General features: G+C 39.3%; 1 protein-coding gene across 2 annotated transcripts in view; it reads left to right on the top strand.

Annotated features, from left to right (window-relative positions):
• The window catches only part of HTR3B (5-hydroxytryptamine receptor 3B), a 65,461-nt gene that overhangs the window by 18,864 nt on the left and 25,533 nt on the right, over positions 1 to 21,064 (top strand). For both annotated transcript variants that reach the window (XM_056794366.1, XM_056794367.1), the window contains exon 2: positions 17,899 to 18,059. The gene's annotated coding sequence lies outside the window, so the exon portion shown is untranslated. The remainder of the gene's footprint in view (positions 1 to 17,898; positions 18,060 to 21,064) is intronic.

Below are 21,064 nucleotides of genomic sequence, written 5' to 3'. Positions count from 1 at the left end.
TGTATTGGCTCCAAGGCAGAAGAGTGGTAAGGGCTAGGCAATGGGGGTGAAGTGACTTGCCCAGGGTCACACAGCTGGGAAGTATCTGAGGCCAGATTTGAACCTAGGACCTCCCATCTCTAGGTCTGGCTCTCAATCCACTGTGCTACCCAGCTGCCCCCACATGTATTAATTTTTAATATGTTTTCCAAAATTATAAGATTCAAAGTGTCTCTCACACTTCCTTTCTCCTTCCCTGAGATGGTAAGCAATCTGATATGAGTTATGCATGTATGATCATGCAAAACATATTTCCATATTGGTTATGTTGTGAGACAATACTCGTATAAAACCAAAACCACAAAATAAAAATACTGTGGATGAGAGAGTTACAGACTGCATTGCAAGGACTTGGTTTGCAGGAAAACATTAGGCAGAAAAAGAATGGAATTCTGCTATCAACAGGGGATGAACTAGAACCTCTAGTCAAGAAAAGGAGATCAGCAGTTGTGGAGAGGGCTCTTCTCTTTCTTGAACTTGAAGAGAGAGGAGCATCTTGCTGAGCTCAACCTATTGTGATCCCTCATCTATCTGAAGAAAATCAGATTAACCATCCCTTTCTCAGTAGTGGATAGAGACTTTTTCCCTTTGGGGAGGATAGGAGACTATCCACCCAAGAAGATTTTCAATTGATCTCTTCAATAATTCCTCTATATCAGGAAAATACAACAGCCTGACTCCACAATCTCACCAGGGACTCAGGTTCCCAGACATGAGCCCTCAACCCCTGAGGAGAATTTAGGACAAAATATAAACTAGGGATTTCCTAACTTTCCCTCTACTCTAAACCTACCATTCCTAAATACCAAAAAGAATAAGTAGATCTTATTAATCCAGAAGAAACTGAACATCTTATTCATCTAATGTACTAAGGGGATCAGGATAATATCTATTAAGGGAAGAAACCAAAAACCAGAGACTGAAGGGGATTTCCTCTTTACCTTTCAGCTCTGAACCTTGATCAAATCTTTTACCTTCCCTTATGTAGCTCAATCCAAGATAGGAAGTAGTGTTTCTTATCTCTCCCCTCTCTCTCTTAGACCTTTCAAGCTTGGGTTCCTGATCCCCTGCTAGTACAATACACATCAGTAAAACACAGTGAAAAATAGTATGCTTCAATCTGCATCAGACTACATCACTGATTTTCCATTTCTACACTCTAATTTTCTTCAATGTACCTGGACTTTTGGACTTCTTACTACCCAATATAATTGTGGCTAAAAGTGAGGAGGAGGAAGATCCTATTCTTTTTAATCATAGAATAATAGAATCAAAATTCTAGAACTGAAGGGGCCCTCAGAAGCCATCTGGTCCAACCCCCTTATTCTACAAATGAAGAAACTGAGACCCAAGGAAGCAAAATGACTTACCCAAGTTTATACAGGTAGTAAGCATCAGAGGGAGGATCGGAAGCTAGGACCTTGGACTCCTGAACCAGTAATCTTTCTCTTGTAAATGATTGCATCATTGGGACTAAGATAAGAACCCAGGATTTAGTTCTTCCTTCTTTTTTTCTCTTTGATTTATCCAAACCAAATTGTGTCAGTTCTCTGTGCTTTTGCCACTTATTCAGCAATTGAGAATTCTATGAAGATGAATTATTTGATGTTTTGAGAACACAGGGGTGGTATTTAATGGAAAGCTTAGCTAGGAATGAAGATGTGACCAATTGAGCATTTTTCAACAAATCAATCAATCAATCAACAGATATTTATCCAGAACCTGCTTTGAAGGACACTGGGTTAGTATAACTATGTCAATGTTTGCCCTTCTAAGTAAGTTTGCCAACTATTCTAGGTCCAGTCAGCTATCAGAGGAAGAGACTCTAATGCTGACCAAACCTGAACTGACACCCTGTAACAAGAGCAACTAAGTGTAGCAAAAAAGTGATTCAAATCACAGGGTTTGGTAATGAACCCCCAACTAACTGAAACCAGAGTACTTAGTGCTTATTCCAATCTTGAAGGCTTTGGATCTTCAGCTGTGGAGATCCAATAACATAGGTAGAAAAGTCTCTGCTCTTTAGTAGATGGCTTTCTTTTTTTTTAAACCCTTACCTTCTGTCTTGGAGTCTATTGGCTCCAAGGCAGAAGAATGGTAAGGACTAGGTAATGGGGGTTAAGTGACTTGCCCAGGGTCACACCACTAGGAAGTGTCAGAGGCCTGATTTGAACGTAGGACCTCCCATCTCTAGGCCTGACTCGATCCACTGAGCTACCCAGCTGCCCCTTTTAGTAGATGGCTTTTGAGAATTGCTGTGGAAACCAATTTGCTAAGGAGCCTCTCTGAAATTGGCCACTGTGATACTCAAGCAACAGAAGTAGCCTATCATGGAGTCTCAACACATAGCCATTACAGCAAGCAATAACCTTTGATTCATGGATAGATTTCAAGAGGATAGGAAAATGACATCTTTTACATCTTTATTTTAATATAATTGGTTTCCTTTGTAATTATATGTTTTGTATTTTATTCATTTAAAACTATCATTCTGAGAAGAGTTCCATAGGTTTCACTGGATTGCCAATGGTGTCGATGGCACCCAAAAGAGCCACCCTAACTTTACAGATCCCGAAGAACTTTCAGAGTTTGTGCTTTGCTGACCTAACCTTCAAGAACCCAGGGTTACCCTACATTATTAGGTTACCTTTCTTCTACTCTACTTGTATATATTTATGTAAATTAACTTTGTACAAGAGCAATTTGTTTCCTGCAAGGGAGCAGAAAAATAGCATTTATCTAAGAGATAGTAATAAAATCAGCTTGCGAAAAAGGACAGTCCCTCACATAAAATATTTAAGGAGAGATACAGATGAGTCTGAGGACCTGTGAGAAAACTGCCCTCACAGATAAAGATATTGAGAGAATTTGTTTGATAGTAGAACAATAACTGAGTTAAGGTGGTTGCAAATGCATTAGGGTGATTTGCATATAGCTCTTTTGCATGTAGGTTATTTGCATATGGTGTTTTTTCAGAGTTTTGAAGGATTTAGCTGAGACAATGACTCTTTTTGGGGACTCTGAGAAGACTATGTAAGGATTGTTGAAGTCATACCTGACAGATAAGGGGATGTTTTGAATTTCATATCATGTTATAGCTGGATCACTGCTTATGAAGCATTGGTTTTCAGCATTTCAAGCCAAGGAATAATACAATTAATGACCAGATCAAGATAGAAGCAGGAAAAGAAGCTGAGATCAGGAGTAGAGGATAGGAGACACAAAATAGGGAAGCTGGCAGGATCTAAGCTGACAGTTATTGCTTTTCTATTAGCTGATCATATCTAGAGAAAGACTGCTTTAAGTCAGATAACATTTATATAGTACTCACTATATATTAAGTCTTCTTGTGCTATGAGCTTTATACTTTTTATCTCATTTGATGCTCACAACAGCCCTGGGAGGTAGGCGCTATTATAATCCCATTTTGTAGATGAGGAAACTGAAGCCAACAGGAGTGAAGTGACTTGCCCAAAGTCATACAGCTAGTACATGGCTGAGGTTGGATTTAAACTCAGATCTTCCTGACTCCAGGCCCAGTACTCTATCCACTGTGCCACCTACCTGCCCCTGAAGGTAGCTGCTACCTAGAAGTAGGCTCTGCATAGGCAAGAATCTGATTGGATAAGTAATTCTTGTTGCTAGGTGGAAAGCTCTTAGGTTTATTGACCTCTAGCATCTTCTACAACCAGAGAAGAGGAAAATTCTGGAAGTTATTAGGGAACTGTAAAGTTAGGCAACCCTTTTTTATGCAATGGATCTGAATGGCATTTTGGTAAATCCTATGGACCTCTTAGAATAATACTTTTAAATTCATGAAATATAAAACATGGAATTACAGGCTTTAATAGAATTCATGCTCTTTGATCCAGCAATACAACTACTAGGTTTGTACCTCAGAAAGATAATAATGAAAAATGTTTATACAAAAATATTCATAGCCACATTCTTTGTGTGGCAAAAAAAATTGGAAAATGAGGGAGCATTCCTCAATTGGGGAATGGCTGAACAAGTTGTGGTATATGATAGTGATGGAGTGCTATTGTGCTGTAAGGAATGATGAGCTGTTTGATTTCTATATGAACTGGAAAGACCTCCATGAACTGATGCAGAGTGAAATAAGCAGAACCAAGAGAATATTGTACACAGTAACTGAAACATTATGGGAAAATAAAATGTAATAGACTTTGCTACTAATAGCAATGCAATGATCCAGGACAATCTCGTGCTACTTATGAGAAAGAATGCTATTCACATCTAGAGAAAGAACTGTGAGAATAGAACTGCAAAAGAAAAACATATGATTTATCACTTGATTGTAATATTGAAAAATTAATATTATACCAAATGTAATATGCTGAATGCAATATTTAGAAATTTGTTTGGAAATATAATATTAGTAAAAAATTGGTGTGGTTGCCATTTATAAAATAATTAATCCTTAAGTCATGAGGATGATAGTAGCTTTTAACAATTAAATTTTAAGATAAATGTAGTCTAAGAAAGAAATAAGGAGGGAAGGAAATAGAAAAATATTTCTTATCCTACCAGCCCATGAGAGTGTCTTCTGCCAGAGCCACCAACCTCCAGAAAAAAGAAAGATCCAGCCTCCTCTACAGTCTCATTTTTATAGTCCTCCTTCTCCATGTCATGTTCTTTCTCTCTGTGTTCACAGTGTTGGCCTACCACATCTCATTAACCAATCAAAGTCTCTCTGACATGGGACTTGTAACCCTAGGTTCCAGGTCAGGCTCCGAGGGTTGGCAGAAAGCTCATGATACTGGGAGGAAGAGGTTCCCTTTACACTGTTTATATGGGTATAGGACTTAGGGTTTGGTTTTAAACGATTATTCTATTACAAAAATAGATAATATGGAAATAAGTTTTGAGTGATAACATATATGTGTGTGTGTATATATATATGTGTGTATATATAACCATGGGGAAAAAAAATGAAAAATAAATATGCTGGAAGCCATCAAATACCACGCTGTTTGACATGGTTAGACGTGGAAACCGGGGACTGCAAAGCAACCCTCAGGAAGGATGGAAACATCCACTGAAACCCTCCTAAGTGACTTTCCTTATTAACATCACCTTATTATTGGAATTGCTATGATTATTATTCTTATTTAGTCCCAGGAAAAATAGATGAGAGCAACATGCTTGTAGGGTTAATACAGATGTCTCACTCTGTCCCCCCAGTATATTACCAGGAGATCCCACTTACAAAATTAAACCTAAGGATTCTTATATACCCACTTAAATAGGACCCTCTTTTCTAGGCATAAAAACTTCTGGCAAATCTGTGCTCTGAATTCCCCAACCTATATCTGGGTCACGTTGATTCTACCCTCTGATCCTGCACTTAGTAACAATGTTTCATTGACTAGCTCCCTTGGCTTCCTGTCTGTTGTCAGGTTCCATGGAAACATGTATATTGAGAATGAAACTGTGTGCCATGTAGATGTGTGATCATGAGAGTATGAAATAAAGCCAGGCCTCAGCCAAGGCAGAGCAGTTTATCCTGTGAAACCTGTGCTGCAGGTTGAACGTGAAAGCTATCTCATTCATCATTTCACCAACACTGTCCCACCTCCAAGACACTATCTCCTGTGGGAGGCTGGCTCACCCCATAGCATATATAAATAAATATATTTTTTAAAACATGGAATTACAAAGGAAGCCAATTATGTTAAAATAAAAATGTAAAAGATTTACAAAAGATGTGCCTGTGTTGACCTTTAATGCCTTCTATAGCTTAAGAATGGGAAAGTCAGACTTTGTAGCTCTTTTGCTACAATATAGTTTGTTAAAAGAGTACAACACTTTCATTAAGAATTTGACTTTGTTACAGGAGCCTCAGAATAGAGGAGTAGTGACTTTTCTCAGTCAAAGAGCTGTTAAGCTAGAAAGGGAGCATATAGCAGAAACACAGTTTTGCCCAACAGATGATTCATGGTGTAGAATGTTCTTTAAAGACACCAAGGATTTCAATGTCTGTTATTCCAAGTTGTGAGTACCCCAGATGCATGGATTTCCCTACTTATGCATGGGTTTTAGAAGTTGTATGCCCACTTTTTTCAATGGACACTGTGTGCATTGATGGAAGAGTGTGGCCTAGGTTTATGGGTGAACTGTCATATTTTTATTATTTCTACTTTTGATTTCTGTCAAGTAAATATTATGATTATTCTTGTTTTGCCTGTTCACTTGGTAAATATTTCATGCCTCAGAACCAATGGTGTTATTGTGATTGATTTTGTATAAATAGGAGTACACCAGTGGGGACTAAGGAGCTACACTGCAAGAGGTAATCAAGTATTCCCCTCACATAGGAGCACTCTTAGTTTTGAGCTGTAGCCACAGTTTACCTCTCCAGGGAATCATTCTGACATGTTTAAATTGGATGTAAGTAGAGTGAGCAAGCCAAACCCTAGTCTAAGGAGAGGACCTGCAGAGAGTTGGGGGATAGGGAGGGAAGGGGTTATCATGCTTGGGGTAGATGTATTTCATACATATCTCTTTATATCCTGGCACTTCCATTGATATATAAGCTTCTCAAAGACGGGAACTGCTTTTAGATTTTGGCTTTTCTTTGAATTCCTAGCATTTACCACAGTCCTTAGAATACAGCATACATTGAAATGTGTGATTGTTAATTGCTTGGTGAGTGCTAATACATTGGAGTAGGACTTCAGTGGGGGGATCAGTATATTATAAGTGGTATTAGATTGTAGAAATGTCAACATCTGGATGAGAAGAGGTGTGACTTTGGTGATTGCTGACTGGCAATTCCTTCGTGGGCTATATGGGCATCCAGGCTAGGGAAATGGAAGCCCCTAGATGATGATGATGATCATGATCATGATCATGATCATGATGATGATGATGGGCAGAGTTTTACAGCACCTGGTTTTAGAGAAATGAAGAATTTTGAAACCACACTGGGGCAGAGAACAGTTCATAGAGTTATATGGAGTGACCAGGTAAGATCAGATTAGCATTTCATTGTTTTTCACTGAAGGCACATTTTAAATTTGAGTCAATTTGAGAACACTTTCAAATAACAGCAGCTCAAGGGAGTTGACTATGCAGGGAAGGGTGTGCATAGTTTGAGCAAGGAAATCAAGTAGGTAGAGTCCAGGGAAACCATAGAGCTAGAGTTTAAGATAGTTTCTCCTGATTTGTATAAGAATGTGACACAAGGCAAAGAGTGACAGATTTAGAACCAGAGCACTTGGTTTGAAGGGTAACTCTGCTACTCACTCCGTGTGTGACCATGTACAAGTTACTTACCCTTTCTGAGCTTTCCTTGATCTATGATCCTATAAGTGTGATGGTAGAGTTAGAATCTAAGCAAAGAGGACTTTATTGATCAGATAAAGTAAGTCTGAGTACTCTGTTTTGAAATATAAGGAAAGAGAAATGGAAATGTCTGTAAAAACCTGGTGTCTGTGAACCTGTAACTTACTTATTCTGCATAGTTTGTTCTCCAAAGATTCTCTTTCACTTTGGTAAGATGTCCTCTTATTGCATTCAAAATGACTGAGCATGTTGTGCTTAAGTGGGCATGATAAGAGAAGGTACATTGTAGAAAAAATACTAGGGAAAGAATGTGATACCTGGGAATAGAACTAAAGGAACTTTGAACCAGAAATCCCTAATCCCCTAGGTGGTGATGGTATAGTTACCCAAGCAGCAATGGCTTTGTTTTGATGAATGGCAGGAGGGGTGGGCCTGCCGTGGGCTGTGATTCATGAACCTAGAATTAGCAAATTTTCCACATTTAGAGGGTATGATTGTCAAGCAGGAGGCATTCATAGAATTAGATTAGAGAAAGGACAAAGAATAAATCCACTGATTACTCTTACTTTTCCTTATTTTCTGATGTCAACCTAAAGTTCTGGCCTTCTGCAATAATCTAAAGAGTTGTATATTATTAACACCTATATCCATTCATTAAAATGAGGAAAAGTGAAGAGCCACGTGAGCCTCTTCTCCATCCTTAGTCAGGTAGCTTTTTATTATCTTTTGAAGTGTGGCAAGTGAAAATTTAAGAAGTACTCACATTTATCAAAAGTCAATGCCTTTTAATGAAAAGGATGCAGGAAAGACAAAAAGCAGACGGCATTTTTTTCCCAGTGCATTGTTAGCATTTGTTCTTCATTAAACAATAACAGATTTCCATTAGCCTGAGTAATTCAAGAGCCCAGTAACTATTGTCAAATGCTGAAGATGTTATTGCCTAAGTCTGATTTGGAGTAGCTATTTGGATCTTAATTATTAATGGGATTAGCCTTTTGTATGTCAGCAAGAGCATAGCCTAAGGTAAAAGCACTACAGGAAATCATATTAGAATGGAATTTCCATTCCTTAGGGGCTCCCCTTAGATTCCATTATTCACTTAGCTATCCTATGTCAGAGAAATTAAAATCTTGTCAGTGATCAGATTCCATAGGAGAAACCATGGAGGGAAGGTAGGGACGTGACATTGGCATTAGCTCCAAAATATCCGAACGATAGTTCTGTTTGCCTTTGGTCACATTTAGTGATTATAAAATAGCCTGGACAACAACCAGGCACCCTATGAAAAAAGAGCAGCCTGGAGCTGAGCACAGAGAAGCCTCCTTAGGAAAGGCTCAGTGTCATCCTTCAGCTATCTGATAAACAATGTTTTGATTTGCTTCTTGAGGACCATCCCTTGAATGTTCAGGAGAGGGGTGATGGCAGGTCTGTTGTCACTTGTCTTAGTGGCAGTCTCAGGTAAGTGGCTTTAATGGTTACTGGGTGTCAACTCTTTAGAAACCAAGAGTTGTATTTTTATACACTATGCTGTACACGCTCTCCTGATTGCTCGTTTCATTAGCCATCTGTAAAATGCCAGCACTGAGAAGATATATAGAGACCAATCATTCATTTAGGACTTTGCAGTTTTAATTAGATACCCATAGATATATGCTTTTATACCCATTACAGATAAAAAAAGAATCTAAAGCGTATTGTTTTAATGATTTAATTAGTGACTGCTTTTCAAAAAATCAAGTCCTATTTGCAGTTATTCTCATAGATAGCTTTTGGGTATATTCTATTTTTAAATTCATTTCCACATTTGGGAAAACAAAAACAAAAGCAAAAACATCCTTAATCCCCTTGCCTCTAGAAGTCCTGTGAATGTTTTCCAGGGGTATGCCATGTCCTCAGAAACTTGATTATTCTTTTGTTACTACAGGTTTTCTCTAAAGCTCTATTGAGTATAGCTCTGGAGATGGGAATTATTCTGAAATAGATCACTGTGAATTTACAAAATCTGACAATAAGATTTCTCCAGCTGAAAAAAAAAGTTATCCATCATGCTAGAGTACCTTTTCTATTCTATGGTGTTTCTATTTTAGCATTAGCAATGTTAATTCTACTCAGCTGAAACATTTTAGTGGGATTTGGGGGATTCTGTTGACTTTATGCCGTCACCTAAACAAATATCTATGTTCATTTTGTTGTTTTCCAAATTGGGGTATAGGAATCCTAGAGGTTCTGATAGAATTCTTATAGATATTCTTTAAGTTCAAAAATTGTGGCAGAAATAATGTGCATTGTCAGAAACCAAAGTGATGACCCTTAGGAGGATGAAGGAAAAGAAGAGAGACCTATTGCTCCCCAAAGGTAGTATAAGGGATTCAAAAAGATTGAATTTAGATTGGTAGAAATTTTAAAGCATAAAAAAGCCCAACCAGGAAATAGAGGCAGATTTTAAAGTTAAGTACCAAAAGAGGATTCTTAAGGGACAGCTACGAACCCAGAACCATAGACTTACAGAAGCTGACAGAAGGCAGAAGTTTTGTTTTCTACCAAAAGATAGGAAAGTTAGGAGAACTTTTAAAATAATTTTCTACTTGCCTGATTTTTGGTGGGCTGTATCATGGGTAACTTTAGTCACAAAATGTGGTATGGAAAGGGTTTCACAATGGTTCTAGCATAAATCATGGAGAGGACTTCTGTTGCAGTAATAGAACTCCTTTGGGATTTTGCTGGGTTAATATGAAGATGGTATGTAAATGCAGAAGGATTGAACAAATTACCAGTGAATATTTACTGTCTTGTGAAGATACAGGGACAGTTCTTCAATTCCAAAATTTCTGCCTAATAACACTTTCTACTTTCTATCCTAACATAGGAATTTTTAAAAGGTTTCTCCCTTCTGGTCCCAATAAACTCCTCTTTAGCCTGCCCAGACTTCAGTTAGTGTCTCTTTCCTTCCAATTCTTGGGCCTTTGCTCCTTAGAATACTGAAGAAGTCACACTCAAATGAAGGAAGCCCTCTTCACTGAAGCAACACAACCAAATGGGTGCAAGAAACACCATAACTAGGGGTGAGGACAAAGCATTAAATGGGAGAGAGTTGTACCCATTCATCAAAACAAAGAAATCTAAGATATATTTTCGTTCTCTTTTACTTCTATTGCCCTACTATACTTAAAAGTACTTTAAAGCTCTTTCCCTCACAGATTTTACTTCTGGGAGACTCTTCTCTGAAGACAAGTGAAATATTCCAAGTTCAAGGAGACAGTGGGGCCAGGAATCCTTTCTGGCCTTATTCTTGATGGTGTCTCTCCTTGTCTGTTGAAATATCTCTGATCTGTGAGTCATTTAGTACTTGTGTGAATGTCACATTAGCTTTCATGGGGGCATAATTTACTGTTAATTAATGGTCACTTAAATTCTTAATCTCTTTCTTGTAATTGATCTTTCTCCTCAGGCAAATTTGCATTCATAGTAGAAATGTAATTAATTATTATTTCTCCTTTAAAAAATACTGTCTTCTCCTCTAGAACTCTAAAGCAATCCAATTGTTCATTACCTTCTTCCATAATTTTTTATTTCTTCTTTGTTGCTAGTTCCAGTTTTTTTCATTTCCTTTTTTTCTCCCCTCTTCCTGTAAGCACTTTTGTGCTTCTATCCTTATCTCTGGAAATTCGTACAGATATTTTTGACAGCTTTTAGGAGGCCTGTGTCCTCCTCAAATTAGGCCCAGAATATCTGGGATGTGTCCTAAGAAAAATAATGGAGGGGCAGGGGATGGGCTGGCTTATTCTTTCCCCAGGACCATGGCTCCTGTCAGTTTTTAACTATTTCCCTCGCACTAGCACATATACCGTAAAGTGTTTCCCTGCCTAAAACCTGCATTTGGGTCTCCCCAGTGAAGCAAAAAGTGAGTTCCCCATTGCCCAGCTAGCAGGAGGGACATTGGAGCAGCCTCACTGGAAATCCTGATGCTCATCCCTGCTGTACTGTCAGCTACAGATCCTGTGGGGTGGTTTTATCCATGAATATTTCCCCTGGCTAGACACATTGCACATTTTGACAATCACCATTCAAAAGAACCCTAAGAAATGATGAAATGATCCTGGGATTCAGTGTATCCCTCCCTCCCTCCCTCCCACCCAGGCCCAGCTAGCTGAATAGCTGTTTAGCATCTTCTTGGGAGCCTGGTTAGAAAGTAAAATGTTCATTAGACTCCTAGCTCTGATGATAATGAAGGTGAATATTCTGCTGCCCACAATGAGCCTGGAACTGTACCTCCAGCACAATTGTGTTAGCATTTTGGTCACAGTGACATTGATAAATCATAGAAATTGCTGCCTGTGGCAGCAAGTGACACGGCATCATTCATAAAGAAATGGGTATAAACAGGATTGTCGCACAGGGAGAAGATATCTCATTTACAGTTTCCTGCTGGATCCCTCATACCTTCAGCAGCTCATCAAAATAACCATCAAAACCACTGAGAGCCCAGGTGAATGCATGCCCAGGACACTCCAGATTAGATTTCACTCACGCACTTTGGCAGGAGGTGTGCAATTTGCTTCAGTCCAATGACTTAGCGAAGCTTCAAGTTCCCCAAGGGCTAGCAAAGCTTGTGAACAAAATATCTTTCTGCAATTCTGAGAAAGCATTCACAAATTTGTCACTTACAATTGTTGGTGCTCATTTCTCTTGCTTCCCATCCCCCACCGCCCAGTCATTGCCCTTCCAGCCCTTCCATGTATCAAGATTCCCAGCGCACAGGAAACAATTTTTTTCCTGAAACCAGAGAGAATTTTCTCAAAACAAAGATTACATTTTCTGACAAGTGCATTTTTATTTAATGAGCCAGAGAAAGAGGTATGATTTGGGGGAGGGGGGGTGGTAGAAAGGTATGAAACAAAAATCACATGAATTCATCTTTACTCATCTACGTTCATCAATTTTTATACTCAGTCAATCAATCAACAATCGTTTATTTATTAAGTGCCTGCTATTTATTTTGTTTTTAAACCCTTACCTTCCATCTTCAGAATCAATATTGCCTATTGGTTATAAGGCAGAAGAGTGATAAGGGCTAGGCAATGGGGGTTAAGTGACTTGCCCAGGTTCACACAGCTAGAAAGGGTCTGAGGTCATATTTGAACACAGGACCTCCCATCTCTAGGCCTGGCTCTCAATCTACTGAGCCATCCAGCTGCCCCTGAGTGCCTGTTATATACCAGACATTGCACTGGGCTCTGGGAATAAAAAGACAAAAGTAGAACAGTCCCTGTCCTCAAGGAACTTCAGTTCTAAGGGGGAGCTCACAATTTCCCCCAAACCCACCCCCCTCTCTCTTTCCATGTATCCAGCTAATTCCTACACTGTGTGGATTTCTACCTTCCCACCATCACTCAAATCCATCCCCTTCTTATCACTTACACTGCCACCATTATAGCTGAGACCCTTATTACCTTTTATTTTGTGTGATTATTTCTAAAGTCCCAACCGGCTATAAATTCTATGATTCAATGATACTATTACCAGAATGAGAGAGGCAACATTTGCTAATAAACCTTCAAGAGAAGGGCAGCAAGGATGACCCATAGGAAGAGGGTACTGGACGTGGAAGTATTTAGCATCCATTTTATGCATATATGTGTATATATGTATGTGTAAATTACATATATCATATTTATGTATGTAGTATATATATGTTTATATATTAAACATATATACATATATATGTCAACTCCTTAAAAATTAGGGAATGTTTCCTTTTTTTTACTTAGATTTCCAGGGTCTAGCACCGTAGCTGGCACATAGTTGGTGTCTAATAAATGCTTATTGAATGATTAATAGCATTTAGGTCACAGGATTGTTCTAAGGATTAAATCAAATTAGGTAACCTGTTTAAAGTACCTGGTAAAAACGTAAAGCTCTATATAAATGCTAGCTATAATTATTAACAATAATAATAATTGAGAGAAAGTATAAGTGGAAATAGGTACAAAATAAATCATAGGTAATTTTGGAGTGGGGCATGGCACTTGAACTTCAGGGATCAAGAAAGCCTTCATGCAGAAGGTTGTTTGAGTTGAGTGGTGAAAGAAATGAAGAGTTTAAGTCTGGTGCTACCTACTCTTCCAGTCTTACCTGAGGCCATGTATCACCATGTATTATTACTATGTATTCTATGCTCTACCCAAATCAGTCCTTTCAATCCCTGAAACGTCCTCTGACCCTTACTCCTTTACTCTTACTGTTCTCCATCCTTGGAATATTCTTTTTCTCTCTTTTCTTGTGGAATCACTACTCATACTTTAAAATCCAACTCAAATATCACCTCCTTCCCTGTTATCTTCCAGTTGGTAACAATCTTTCCCCCTCTCCGACTTCACATAGCACTTTATTTTAGAACTAACAAACTTTTGTATCTTTTCCTATTATAATTGTATGTGTATCTTATCCTCCCAATTAGACTGTAATCTCCATGAACATGGAGACCATGTCTTAAAAATACTTATTTCTACCAGAATCTAGCACATCTTATTTTATTTTATTATTATTATTTTTAAAACCCTTACCTTCCATCTTGGAGTGGCTCCAAGGCAGAAGAGTGGTAAGGGCTAGGCAATGAGGGTCAAGTGACTTGCCCAGGGTCACACAGCTGGGTCTAGCACAGTTTATATGTGGTAGGCACTTAATAATTGTTTGTTGAATTACTGGATTATTTCTCCCTAACTTTTTTTTAGGGTTCCATAGTCACGAACTGCCAGGATTCTGTGGCAACTTTTGGAGTAGAAAAAATCTCAAAAGGTTATTGCTACCCTTCTGGGAGCATCATCATTGTCCAGACAGTTAGTGTATTCTAGGCTTCAAATGCAAACAACTTTAAGTCTGACCCAGTTCATAACTTTGCAGAGGAATATACAAAGTAGGATAATACAAATACATGTGTGAAGGGAAAACCACCCACTTAGCAAGTCTAACCAGACTCCCTAGAGCCACACCGCTTGGTCATAATGTAGCCTCACCTGGTTTTCCCTCCTGTCAACACACCCAGCTTTATGGTCACAGTAGAGGGACCAATTTAGGAAATACCAACAAAGGTCTGGATTATTTCTACTTTTATTAGGTCAGACAAACTCAGAGTAGAAGAGCAGCTTGTTGGGGGCTTCTGTATGTGTGTGTGTTTGTGTGTGTGTGTGTATGTGTGACAGACAGACAGAAAAATAGAGAGAGACAGAGAGAGAGAGACCAAGAGAGAGAGAGACACAGAGAGAGAGAGAGGAGAGAGAGAGACAGAGAGAGAGAGAGAGAGAGAGAGAGAGAGAGAGAGAGAGAGAGAGAGAGAGAGAGGAGAGACAGAGAGAGACAGAGACAGAGACTGAGAGAGAGACAGAGACAGAGACAGAGAGAGACAGAGAGTCAGAGACAGAGACAGAGACAGAGACAGAGAGAAAGAGAGAGACAGAGAGAGAGAGACAGAGACCGAGAGAGACAGAGAAAGAGAGACAGAGACAGAGAGAGACAGAGAGTCAGAGACAGAGACAGAGACAGAGACAGACACAGACACAGACACAGAGAGAGACAGAGAGAGAGAGAGAGAGAGAGAGACAGAGAGAGTCAGAGACAGAGACAGAGACAGAGACAGAGACAGAGACGGAGAGACAGAGAGACAGAGAGAGAGAGGAGATCCAGTGTAATACCTTACCTAAAATCACATAACTAGTAAGTAGCAGGACAAAGGTTTTTTTTAAACCCTCACCTTCTGTCTTAGAATTAATACTATGCATTGGTTCCAAGGCAGAAGAGTGTTAAGGCAATGGGGTTAACACTTAACCACACACACAACTAAGAAGTATTTGAGGCCATATCTGAACTCAGGAACCCCTGTCTCTAGATCTGCCTCTCAATCCACTGAGTCACCCAGCTGCCCCCTGCTGCTCTTCTCTTGAAGTTTTGGGAGACAAGTCTTAGACTAGCTTTCCCTTGCCCAGTCCTCGGGGTCCCCTGACTTTTATAAATCTTGTCCTGAATTCACTCATCTTTTCAGGCTACATTAGTAGAGGAAAACTGGAAGCAGAGGCCCTGATCAGTTTGGTACTGCCAAGTTCCCTTAGAGTACTTGAACCTCTGATCTCCTAGCTATATAGGATTAGAGCTCTCTTGTCCCCCAAGTAGGTCCACTTAGTCTGATAACCTGTTTCTTTTTGTCTTCATAGATGTTCATTTAGCTGTATGCTCCAAATCTCCAAGCAATGGGATACCCTGCTAAACAGTAACTTAAGAAATGAGGTCCTTTTAAAACACTTTTATCACTACTACCTCTTTCTAGCCCCAAAAGCCCAAAATTTATTAAAAGTATCAGGGGGGCAGCTGGGTGGCTCAGTGGATGGAGAGTCAGGCTCAGAGACAGGAGGTCCTGGGTTCAAATCTGACCTCAAACATGTCTTAGTTGTGTGACCCTGGGCAAGTCATTTAACCCCCATTGCCTAGCCCTTACCACTCTTCTGCCTTGGAACCAAAACACAGTGTTGATTCTAAGAAGGAAGGGAAGGTTTTTTTTAAGGGTTATCAAAGACATCGTCACTGTCAGAGTCCCCAAATCCTGCTTCTGATCATAATGCCTTCAAATCTCCAGAAATTCCATCTTTATTGTTCCCCAGCAGGGAGCTGCCCCTCTCTGCCAGAGGAATGTTCCAGTCTAGGGCAGGGTGATGCTCTCTTGCTTCCCATACGAACGGCCACTCTTGCTGGGTCTGTTCAAGATGAGGTTTGATGGTCAGCCTACAAAGATCCTTGTCTGCTCCTGATTCTCTCGATGTGCTGCTGCAGAAACCACAAGCTAGGGCAGCTCCAATGCTATAGGGCAGCCGGCAGCCGCCATCCCTTTCATTTTAGCCCAGAGATAACAAGCACCATCAAATCCTGTAGGACTGGTAGAATGAATAGGACTAATCTAACCTCTCCGGCTCCTGCAATCCTACACTGCCTCACTTCTGGGACCTCTGACATAGACACAGACAAGAGAACAGGAAAGCGATTTCAAGCATGAGGCTGTTACTAATCTTACACCAGTCATTGCTGCCTACTCATTGGTCTATTCTGTATCCAAAACCTCAAGCAGTCTACAATACAGTCCAGGGCCAAAGACCTTCCCTACAGACACTTAAAAAATTGGGGAACACAACACAGAGGTGAGGGAAAATCACTCGGGTAACTTACTCCCAAAATGACTGTGTTGTGCAGTGGGCAGTGTGGGGACTGAAGTCAAGAGGACATCTAACTTCCTGAGTTCAACTGTGTGACCCTGGACAAGTCACAACCCTCTTTGTCTTAGCTCCTCATCTGTAAAATGAACTGGAGAAGGAAATGACAAACCATTCTAGTATCTTTGCCAAGAAAACTCCAAATGGGGTCACAAAGATTGGACAGGACTGAAATGATTGAAGAACAAAAACCCGAATCCTAGGAATAGCATTCCTCTACAATGAAGGCTCATTTGACTCTCTTGCTTACCCTCCTTTCAATACATTATAAAATAGGAAACAATAGGCTTGGAATAACTCTGCTTTCTATAAGTTGACTACCAATGGCCTTAAAGGGAGGCTAATGCTCTCCTTATGGATATTCAGAGTCCTTGCTTTCGTTTTTCTTTCTTTCTTTTTTAACCCTTACCTTCCAAGGCAGAAGAATGGTAAGGGCTAGGCAATGGGGGTTAAGTGACTTGCCCAGGGTCACACAGCTGGGAAGTATCTGAGGTCAGATTGGAACCCAGGACCTCCTATCTCTAGGCCTGGCTCTCCATTCACTGAGCTACCCAGATGCCCCCTTGCTCTCACTTTTCAATTGGCTTGCCTCCTTGGTTGTGGCAACACTTCTCATTCTAGGTTTTTTTTTTAATTCTTGAATGAGATTCATAGAATATGGAATAAAAACTCTAATAAGAATAATATAGTATTTAAAGGAAATAATTTAGTAAAAGTTAAATTTTGTGAAAAGGTCCAAGATGATGCCTTTTCTATTTAGTCATTGACCAAAGATGGTACCAACAGTCAATATATAGCCAATCTTCACCTAGGTCCTTGAGAGGGTAAAAAGGATTTTTATTTCCAATAACCACTAATATTGGGCACCCTGTAAAACTAGAAACATTGGTATAATAGTAAGTTTCTCATCCCTTGAAACAATGATTTAGTTCATTTGTTTTTGAAGTAAGATTTTGTCCCCAGGCACTCAAGCCACCAACTTACTTTGAGTTGGGAAACTTGAACCTCCAAATAGTTATAGTTTTATACCAACTAACCATAGATAGGAGCTAGGCTGAAAATGATAGTAAGAGGGAAAATGTTAACTCTACTAGTACCTTTAAATCTTGAGACCTTCAAAACCCCTCAGAAAGTTTCTGTCTAATGCCCTATATTCCTCCTTTTCCTCTCTTACTGATCACCAATCTGTATATAGTGCATCTGCTTGTCACTTCTTACTAATGGTCACAGATCTATATATAGTGGCTCCCATTCCTTCCCATTATCACCTCCTACTGATGGTCATGGGTCTTCTTTTCAGGGATCTTTACCACAGATGCTCATCATCCCAGCAATTCGACCCTTCACCATTTGACCCAACAGCTACTGCAGAACTATCGTAAGGAAGTAAGGCCAGTTCAAAACTGGACTCAGGCCACAACTATTTATCTGGATTTCTTGGTCCATGCTGTGTTGGATGTGGTAAGAACCATCTCTCTTGTCTTTGTTTTTCTTTGCTAGTTCCTTATAAAATGTTGTGCTGTGCATACCTGAATATAGAAAGTGCCATGTAATGGAGGTTCCAGTTGAAATGGAAGAGAGATTTATGCTAGATGCATGACAATGGGGATTCTGGACTAAAATTCTCACTAGGCAAAGCCCCCATTGACACTTAAGGGACAGACAGTTTAGAGGAATTAACTAGTAACCAGTACCACCTCACCCCCTCTGCTGTTTGAATTTGCTTTTTACTATCCCCCATTTTAGCATATGCCACAGGTACATACAGAATTCATAAGAATTATGAAGACAAGGGGTAATAACATTCCTCCCAATATTTAAGCCTTTGCCTAGTGATAATACAATTAAGAGAATATTCACTTGTGATCATCTGAAATCAGGAATAAAGATATAATGTATAATTGAAAATCTGTTACTCTAAAAAAGAACTACATTTCCCAGGAACCCACTGACTTCCTGTCATTACATACTTCCTGTAGATAGGGAATAAATTGAGTGGGTGGTCCTGCTAGGGCTCTTTGGGCTTCATGTCAAGGATGGTAAGCCATTTAAGATTTTGAAGAGGTTAATTAGTCATGGGCACATGGTTGGTTTTTTATTTTGTATCCCTTTTATTCCTTTATTTCTAATGATCATCTAATAAATCTCCTAAAATATAACATTTTTATTCTTGAGATTTCAGTTTAATTTTTACAATGCCCCAGGTATATAAAGTAAAAAAAGTGATTCAGTATAAGATGCCTCATACCTATAAATGATGCCCAAGGCTGGATGGACCTGATTCTGAGAGAACTAAATTTTGTTTTTTGTTTTTGCTTTTAGTCTCAACAGACTTCCTAATTACAAAATAATGAGGGAGGAATATCTACATAACTCAGGCCAAAGATTAATCTGAAAGTGATTTTGCAAAATCGACTGTTAGAAAGAAAAGAGTATGTGTATATTTTTAATGGATATGTGTTCATTTCCAAGGTCTATACTTTGAGCCTAAACACATTTGCCTTGACTTATTGGATGAGTGTTGGGCATTGAAACTGATGAAAAAAACAAGTGCAGAACTTACATTTTAAGTGATGAAAGTCATAATATGACTTTTTTTTTGGCAGTTGTTATTTGGTCCAAGTAATTTTGATGCTGATTTTCACACTCATGTTTAAATATGGTCCCAACCCATTTAAAATGACATGTTTCATGTCATTTTTTTAAAGGGCTCTCCTGTCAACCAATGGTACTTTTCAAATAATAATAAACATTTATTGAGCTCCTATTATATCCCAAGTTCTGTGCTAATCACTTGGGTTTAAAAAGAGGTAAAAGATAGTCTCTATCCTCAAAAAGTTCATAATCTAATGAGAAGGCAATATGAAAAAATATACAAAGCAAGCTATATACATGAGATAAATCAGAAAAATAATTATCAGCAAAAAGACAATATAATTAAGAGTAGTTGAGCAAGGATTCTAATAAAGGGAGGAATTTTTTGTTGGATTTTAAGGAAGGCAGGTAAGTCAATATGCAAACAGAGGAGGGAGGGCATTCTAAAAATGGGGGACAGGCAGAGAAAATGAATGGAGCCAAGAAATGGTATTCCTTTTTCTTGGAACATCTATGAGGTCAGTTTCACTGGATCAAAGAAGACTGAAGAAGTGGGGGCTCAATTTTGAAGGGCAATGAATGCCAGAGTTATTTTGTTCTTGATACTATCTTGCCCCTCTCTCTCTGCTGACCCCCAATCTCACATCTCTATCTGCTTTTCGAACCCCTGGAACTGGATGTTTAGTAGACATTTAAGTTCAACATGTCCAAAAGGGAACTCATTATCTTTCCCCTAATCCCTTCCCCTTCTACCTTCTTTATTACTATAGAAGGCAAAATCATCTTCCTGGTCCCTCAGGCTTTTAACGAAGGAGTCATCTTGTATTCCTCACTGACTCTCAACCGTTCCGTATCAAGTTTATTGCCAAGATCCGTCAATCTCACCTTCATAACATCTCTCTTGGACATTCCCCCCTTCTTTCCCCTGTGTCCACCACTCTGATGCAGTCAGTTATCACCTCATGCCTTGATTACTATTGTAGCTTCTTGGTGGGTCTGCCTGTTTCTAGGCTCTCCCCATTCCAATCCATCCTCCATTCTACCATTAAAATAATTTTCCTTAAGTACAGGTCTGACTATGTTACCCCTCTACTTTATAAATTCCAGAAGCTCTCTCCTGCTTCCAGGATCAGTTACAAAATGCTCTGTTAGAAGCCATTTATGACCTATCCCCCTCCTACCTTTCCAGTCTCTTTACACCTTAAATCTTTACACTGGCCTCCTGGCTGTCCCACAAATAAGTCATTTCTCCTCCTCAGCTCCAGGCATTTTCTCTGGTTGTCCCCCAATTCTAGAGTGTTCTCCCTCCTCTACTTGGAGGACCTCCCTGGCTTCCTTTAAATCACAACAAAAATCCCTTCTTTTATTAGAACCTTTCCCCAAACCCTCTAAATTACAGTGCCTTCCCTCTGGTAGTTATTTCCTATTTATCCTGTACATAGCTTGCTTTGTGTAGATTTACATATGGTCTTCCCCATTAGATTGTAAACTTCTAGTGGGCAAGACCTGCTTTTTTTTTTTTTGCTTCTTTTTGTATCCCTAGTGCTCAGCACAGTGCCTGGAACACAGTAGGCACTTAATAAATGTTTATTGATTGAATGACTGGTCCTGGAGGTGACAGGGAACCACTGGAATGTATTGAGCTGGAGGGTGAAATCTGTACTTTAGGAGAATCACTTTGAATGGAAGATGGATTAAAGTAAGGCAAAGACTTGAGGCAGGGTGATTCTTTAACAGTTATTGCAATAGTCTAGGTTTGAAGTGATGAGGATCGGAACCAGAAGAGAGGCAAGGTTGGAGGAGAGAACAGGGCATATTGGAGAGATGCTGCAAAGGTGAAATCAACAGACCTTAGCAACAGCTTGGATATG

This window comes from Monodelphis domestica, chromosome 4 (genome assembly GCF_027887165.1).
Source record: "Monodelphis domestica isolate mMonDom1 chromosome 4, mMonDom1.pri, whole genome shotgun sequence".
Lineage (NCBI taxonomy): Eukaryota > Metazoa > Chordata > Mammalia > Didelphimorphia > Didelphidae > Monodelphis > Monodelphis domestica.
This window is presented reverse-complemented; position numbering and strand designations above follow the sequence as displayed.